The sequence below is a fragment of the Grammomys surdaster genome, unplaced genomic scaffold, assembly GCF_004785775.1.
Source record: "Grammomys surdaster isolate TR1022 unplaced genomic scaffold, NIH_TR_1.0 126185, whole genome shotgun sequence".
Taxonomy (NCBI): domain Eukaryota; kingdom Metazoa; phylum Chordata; class Mammalia; order Rodentia; family Muridae; genus Grammomys; species Grammomys surdaster.
Genome location: NW_021620991.1, coordinates 1,475,652 through 1,483,278, shown reverse-complemented (window position 1 = coordinate 1,483,278; position 7,627 = coordinate 1,475,652).

Genomic DNA, 7,627 nt, shown 5'->3' with positions numbered 1-7,627 from the left:
GAGACGCTCTATCTCAAAAAAAAAAAAAAAAAAAGGTGGATGCCACCTGAGAAACAATACACACACACATGCACACACACACATGCACACACATATGCATATACATGTACACACATGCACACATATGCACACTCATGCGCACACACATACACACACATGCACACACACAATGTTGTACCTGCATATTCCTTGCTCACATGCACACACTTTTGCACACATGCACACACAGGCACACATATGCACACACACATACATACACAATGTTATATCTACATATTCCTCATTCACATGCACACACACATGAACACACATACATATACATGCACACACATATGCACACACATGCACATACACATGCACACACATGCCCCTACACACATGCACATACACATGCACACACATATGCACACAAAGGCGCACACGTGTACATACACATGCACACACACATGCACACACACAGGCACACACATACACACATGCACACACATGCACACACATACACACACATACACATATACATGCACACACATATGCACACAAAGGCACACATGCACACATGCACGTCCACACACACAACGTTATATCTGCATATTCCTCGCCCACTTCCCCTCAGATTCCCACAGAAGCCTCTGTGCCGCCCAGAGCTATCTTTCCTCTCTGGGACTCAAGAAGAGCCACCTTTATCTGTAGGTCACCTGTGCATATGGATAGGTACAACTTTTCTCCTATACCTTATCTGGTGAAATCTTTTTTCCCTTATACTTGAGTGACTGGGAAGAGACCTCAGTGACTGGCACCTGCTTTCTCTGGGACGATCATAGCAGCTGTAAGATTTAAACCCTAACAGGAAGCCAGCCAGAGGTACGAGGTCTGACTGGGGGACATTCCTACCTGGGTCTGGTGGGAATAAGAACAGAAACGGTCTTTACCTTTTCAGATTCTGCTCAGCAGAAGGAATCCAGTGGAAAGTAGTTCTCATTCAGAGACCTCTCTGGCTTTCTAGGGAGCAGGAGATGGAGCCCTGAGCCTCCGGACACACCAGACACGTTCTTGTCACTGAGCCCTGGGCTCTATTGGTATGAGCACGGTCATTTCTGGCTTCTACCCCTCTGTCTTCATGTCATTTGCAGGAAGAACAGCATGGACAGGACAAGGACCTCAGCCTGGAAGGCTGTTGTCCACTGGCTTCTCAGGTTAGCGACTCTGGGTCCTGGTTTTGTCATGAATCAAACTAGATGAAATTCTTCCTTTACTTTGTCCTGAGTCCTGAGCACTCTGCTCTGTTATTGGTAGACATGCTGCCCCTCTTTCAGCTGGGGTACAGCACAGCACTGGCATGAGTAAGGCAGAGTTCAATGGCTCAACCATGGCCCCAGCTCTCAAAACATCCTATATAAATGAGAGCTCTGCCCAGGTCTATGAGGGACCTCTCTGTCCTCCCTCATTCTCCATGCCTGGATCCATCATAGAATAGCAAATGGAGACTGGAGAGTCCATGTAGTCTTCAGCTACCTGTCTAAAAGTGAACGTGTGGGTCACAGGGGCTGCAGGCTGCACATCCCTGTTTGAATATGACAATTTTATATTTATGTTTGTCATAAAAGTTCTGCTGGCTTTGGTGTTGAGTTTCCAATACAAGTAAGAGACAGAGGGAAGGAGGGAGAGAGAGAGAACCCTCAGTACTTCCAGGAACACTTAACTATTTGGCTGGCTAAAATCTGATAATAGAATATTTGAAAGGATTTTTTTTCCACAACCCTGTTATCAGAAGTTGGCCTCACGGAGACTGAGTCTGGCAGAGCTGTCTCCTGTGAAATGAAGCAAGCGTGGAAAAGCTTCTTCAAATTCCAAATCGAGGCATGGCTCACTCCAGAAGCCAAGGCAGAAGAATCATGACCACCAGGCCTGCTCGGGCTGTTAGCTTAGGTTTGCTGGCTTAATTAAAATACACACATCTTCCCAGCCACCCATAGCAAACATAAGGCAGACATACAATTGCTGCTCTTCCTGCATTTCCTGGTCATGTCTGTCCTAAGTCTGGGACACCTAATCTTGCAGTAACCCAGGAGCTAAGAGGCACAATGTCTGCAGGTCATCTCAGCAATAAATGACCAAAACTAAGTGTACCTTGCTTGGGCTTTGCCTTTCTGACTCTTCCTGATACCAACATGCTGAAAAATATTTAACGGGAGGTAATGTCGGGTAACAGCTAGCTTTGTTTAAAAACAGGAAACTCTGGGGATGGAGAGATGACTCAGTGGTTAAGAGAGAGCGTATTACTCTTCCAGAGGACCCACATTTCCCAGTACCCACGTAAGGCAGTGCACAGCCACCTGTGCCTTCAGTTCCAGAGGATCGTGATACTCTCTCTGGCTTGGAGGTACCTGTACTCACATGCACAATCCCCGATGCACACACGCGCACACACACACACACACACCCATAAATAATAATAAAAAAACCCTAAACTTTTAAAATAAACATTTTTAAAACAGGAAGCTTTCATAAAATTTCTCCTAGAGTTTTCATAATTCAAGCACAGTTATTAGAAACTATAAAATTAAATGAATCTCAGAAAATAAAAGTATAAGAAGCAAAGTCTTTTACAACAATTAGGAACCACAATATGCCTGCTTTAAGAATAGCTGCCATGGGCTGGAGAGATGGCTCAGTGGTTAAGAGCACTGACTGCTCTTCCAGAGGTCCTGTGTTCAATTTCCAGCAACCACATGGTGGCTCACAACCATCTGTAATGGGATCCGATGCCCTCTTCTGGTGTGTCTGATGACAGCTATAGTATACTCCTCTAAATAAATAAAAAACTTTAAAAAAAAAAAGAATAGCTGCCATGTCTTTAAAAATGTTTTTAGATTTGCTTTTTTATAATTTTATGTGTATGATTGTTTTTCCTGCGTATGTGTATGTGTACCATGTGTGTTCCTGGTGTTCAAGGAGGTGAGAATAGGATGTCAGATTCCTTGGGACAGAAGTTACTGGTGGTGGTGAGCCACTGTGTGCATGCCAAGATCAGACCCCAGTCCTTAGCAAGAACAGCCAGTAAAAACATTCTGTGGCACTCGGACATTCCCACGCTTGCCATCCATGAACAGAACGTGTGTGAAGCCTCACTTTTGCTTGCCTCTTTCGTTTGTTTGCTTCTGGGAGTTGGAATTACAGAGAGTTAAATTTCTTTGGTCTGTGTGTTTAGACCAGTGGAAGCCATAAGAGAACCCACTCTACGTGAGAAGAGGCAGGGATGCTTTGTGGTAAGGAAAGTCAGAGGCAAGGTGAGTCTGAGATTCAAGGGAAAGCACTTGTTTAGTTTGAAGGATAATTCAAAAACAGCTACATAAAAAAAAAAAGAAACGAGGAGGGAAAGGAAGGAAGAAGGGGAAAGGAAACGAGAGGAGAGGAGAGGGGCTTACAATGGGGGAGGGGGATAAAGAACAGGGAGGCTATGATGGAGGGGAGGAAGACAAACTGTGGGGGTGGAGAAACAAAAACTCAACTGATATAGAAAGTTGGAAAGAGATAGGGGGCTGGAGAGATGGCTCAGTGGTTAAGAGCACTGGCTGCTTTTCCAGACGTCCTGAGTTCAATTCCTAGTAACCACATGGTGGCTCACAACCATCTGTAATGGGATCTGATGCCCTCTTCTGGTGTGTCTGAAGACAGCTACAGTATACTCACATATATAAAATAAATAAAAAAAAAATCTGAGAGAGAGAGAGAGACAGAGAGAGAGAAAGAGACAGAGAGAGACAGAACAGAGACAATGACTCTTCAATGGCCAAGTTAACTAAAGCAACTTGGGAAGGGAAAGGTTTGTTTCATCCTACAGTTTCTGGTCCATCATCTGGGGACATCAGGGCAGGAACTGAGCCAGAAGCCATGGAGAAAGCTGCTTACTGACTTGCTCCCTGTGGATGTTTTCTTGGTCTGCTTTCTTACATCATGGGACCACCTGTCCACTCATGGCCCTGTCCCCAATGAGCTGGACCCTTTCACATTCAATCACCAATCAAGACAATGTCCCACAGGCAAATCCAGTGAAGTCATTTTTTAAATTAAGGTTCCCTCTTCCCAAACGACTCTAACTTGTGTCAAATGGCATAAACTAGCCAGCACTGATTGTAATATGTATGTATGTATGTATGTATGTATGTATGTATAGACATATATACACACACGTATATACATATATATATAATTGAGTGTATATATAATTATATATATAATTGAGTGTGCACGTGTATGTGCGCGAGTGTGTGTGTATTTGCTGGCCTCAAGCTCTGAATCTTCCCCTTCTGTCTCAGCCTCCTGTTTGCTTTAGCATCCTACCTGTTGGGACAGGGTGTAGGAATGCCCTGTATCCCTGAGGTCAAATTCCCTAAAATTGGATTCATTGTAGAGATTTTTTTTTTTGAGACAATGTTTCCCTATGTATCCCTGACTGACCTGTAACTTTCTATGTATCTACCATGTCAGCCTCAAATTCACAAAAGATCTCTCTGTCTCTGCCTTCTGAGTGCCGGGATGCCTGGCTGATAACTTCCTTTCATTAAAAAAGTGTTTTAAAACTTAATTTTATTATTTTTGTGTATGTGGATTTGCATGTGTGTATGTGTTCCTGCAGAGGCTGGAAGAGGGTGTCGGATCTCCTGGAGCTGGAGTTACATATAGGCAGTTATGGGCCACCAGCCCCAGTGCTGGGAACAGAGCTCCTGTCCTCTGGAGCTAGAGTTACATACAGAGAGTTGTGGGCCACCAGCACTGATGCTGGGAACAGAGCTCCCGTCCTCAGCGCTCTTAAGCACTGAGGCATCTTTCCAGTTCTATTTCAAGAATTTTCCAATGCTAAATTCTGTATCACCTTTCTTAACTCCTGATTTCTGCTGAACGTTTGCAGATGGGTCCCGCAAAATTCTCCACGAGTTCTTACTCCACAGGCTGAGAAACAACCCTGGAAGATCTCAACAACAACAACAACAACAAAAATGTTCCCTTATAATAAAATACAAAATGAATCCTGTCACATTGGTATATTTAATTAATTATATGAACCCCAAGAAATCCAACCTCTTCTCTATAGTAGTTCTAGTTTTTCTTTTTAAAAATATTTATTTTATTTTATGTGTATAAATGCTTTGTCTGCGTGTAGTATGTGTACCACGTGTTCATGGATGTCGGAACAATTGGAGTCACAATGTTTGTGGGATGCCCTGTAGGTGCAGGAATTGAACTCAGGTCCTCTGTGAGAGCAGTCGGTAACCACTGAGCCTTCTAAATTTTTCTTAAAACAGATTATGTTTTCTCTAATACAGAAATACCTAGATTTTCATGTCCAGTTGCCATTAAGATACATCCCCACCAGATGAAGAATCCCACAAATTTAGGTCATTTCTCTAGCCACCGGTAATTAGCCGCTATCTCCTCACCACCTCTGCCAGCAGCTTCAATCAAAGTGGTTCGAGAAAGGATTCTGCCAAGCATATGTGGCAAAGTCAGACCCCTTGGGCTGGGCACGAATGTCTAGAATTTTAAAGAAGCTATATATAGTTTATAGAAACCTGGTCAATTAACCTTCGTAAACAGAATGGAAATTGCTTGACCCTGGCTGAAGGAGAGAATGACCAGGATGCTTGTTTCCATAGAGGTAGAGTTATCTGTATAAGAAAGAAACTGGCTCGGGGTCTGTGAGATGCCTCCGTGTATAAGGGTGCTTGCTGCCAAGGGTGATTATCTGAGTTCCATCCATGGAGTCCATATGGTGGAAGGAGAGAACATTGTCTTCTGACCATCACACATGCACTCTGTCACACTCGTGTGTGGGTGGGTGGGTAGACAGACAGACAGACAGACAGACAGACAGACAAGTAGATTAAATGCTTGGCTTGGTCCCTGGCTTACACAGGCTCTATGGTTACATAGACAAGGACTGTAATTGACAGAGGGACCATCAGCCTTGGGGGTCTTTGGGGACATCTCTAGCAGGAGAAGCTCTGCAGATGGATTCTGACGGCAGGACCCTGACTTGCCTCCGCTGCCAGCGTAGGCTTCTGAGATCTGCTCTGAGAATCCTATGCAAATACACAGGGCACGTTTAGTAAGAGTAGGCATGTTTCTGAAAAAAAAAATAGTTTACTGTGATTACCTTAAGAGAAATGGGTTTACTGGCGAGATGGCTCAGTCAGGAAAGAGTGAAGAAAGACCTATGTTCAGATGCCAGAACCCACATTTAAAAAGAAAGCAATACCAACCAAAAAAAAACTCACATTAAAAGCAACAGCAGCAATGGGGCTGGAGAGATGGCTCAGTGGTTAAGAGTACTTTGTTGCTATTGCAGAGGACCTGGGTTCAGTTCCCAGCACCAAACATCTGTAGCTCCAGTTCCAGGGGACCCGATACCCTCTTCTGGCCTCCATAGGCACACAAAGCATGTGGTGCACAGACATACATGCAAGGCAAAACACAAATAAAAATGAAATGAATAAATATAGATTTAAAACAAAAACAGACAGAGCAACACATGCCTGCAAGCGGAGGTTAGAGGAAATCCAGAGTTCCCTGGCTGGTTAGTCCAGCCTAACACAGAGCCCAGAGCCTCTGTCTCAAAACAATAAGGTGGACAGGAACTGAGGGAGACATTGGACATGACCTCTGACCTCTACATGCACCCTGGCACACTTACACACGTGAACAAATAGACACCTAATTTTTTTAAAGAAGTGAGTATTAATATGGGGGAAAATCATATTTTCATAGAAAACTGTTTGTCCCTAGCATCTCCTATCTTCCGTCTTTCTGGACTACTACACATCTACAAAATGGGCAGGATCCTGAATCAGCTAGTTAGCACCTCTATATGGCTGTCACTGCCCAAATCCATGGTTTTAACTTCCTCTCAGGGTTCTGCTTTGGAGTGTAGAGCCTGCCCTTCTCCCTAAAGTCCATCAGGCTGAGGCTGCATATCATAAACATCCACAGCTCAGGTGCTTCTGTTGTGGGCAGGATTCAAAAGGGGTGATGGTGGCTGCTCACACATTCCTGGGGCCTCAGCCTGGGCAAGAACTTAAAGGCCCAGTCCACAGAACTCTCCGTCACTGCCCTCACCATCCCCACAGTTCATATGGCTTTATGGCCTGTTTCAGTGGTTCCCCCTTGATCTGTATAAAGCCCTCTTTAATGGACTGTGATAGTAAATACACCCACCAATGTCTGTACTGTGAACCTGCTTTGGAAAGCATCAGGTGGACACCTGTTGGGATTCATGGTGTCACCTCAGATCCAGGCTGTAGGAAACCAGAACCTGCCACTTTGACATACCAGTTACTGGAAGCCAAAATTGATGGAGAACTAGCAACACATGCAAAGCCTAACCCCACCCAACTGCCTAAAACAAAGGGAGAAACCTCTGCTTGTGCAGGAAATCAGTACTACAGAGAAAATGTCCCCGAGGGGGGGGGAGGGAAAGGGGGAGGGGGAGGGGAAGGGAGGGGAGGAGGAGGGGGGAGAGGGAGAGAGAAAGAGAGAGAGAGAGACCTCTACTTGTGCAAGAAATCAGTACCACAGAGAAAGTGTCCCAGAGAGAGAGGGGGAGGAGGGAGAGAGAAAGGGAGAGGGAGAG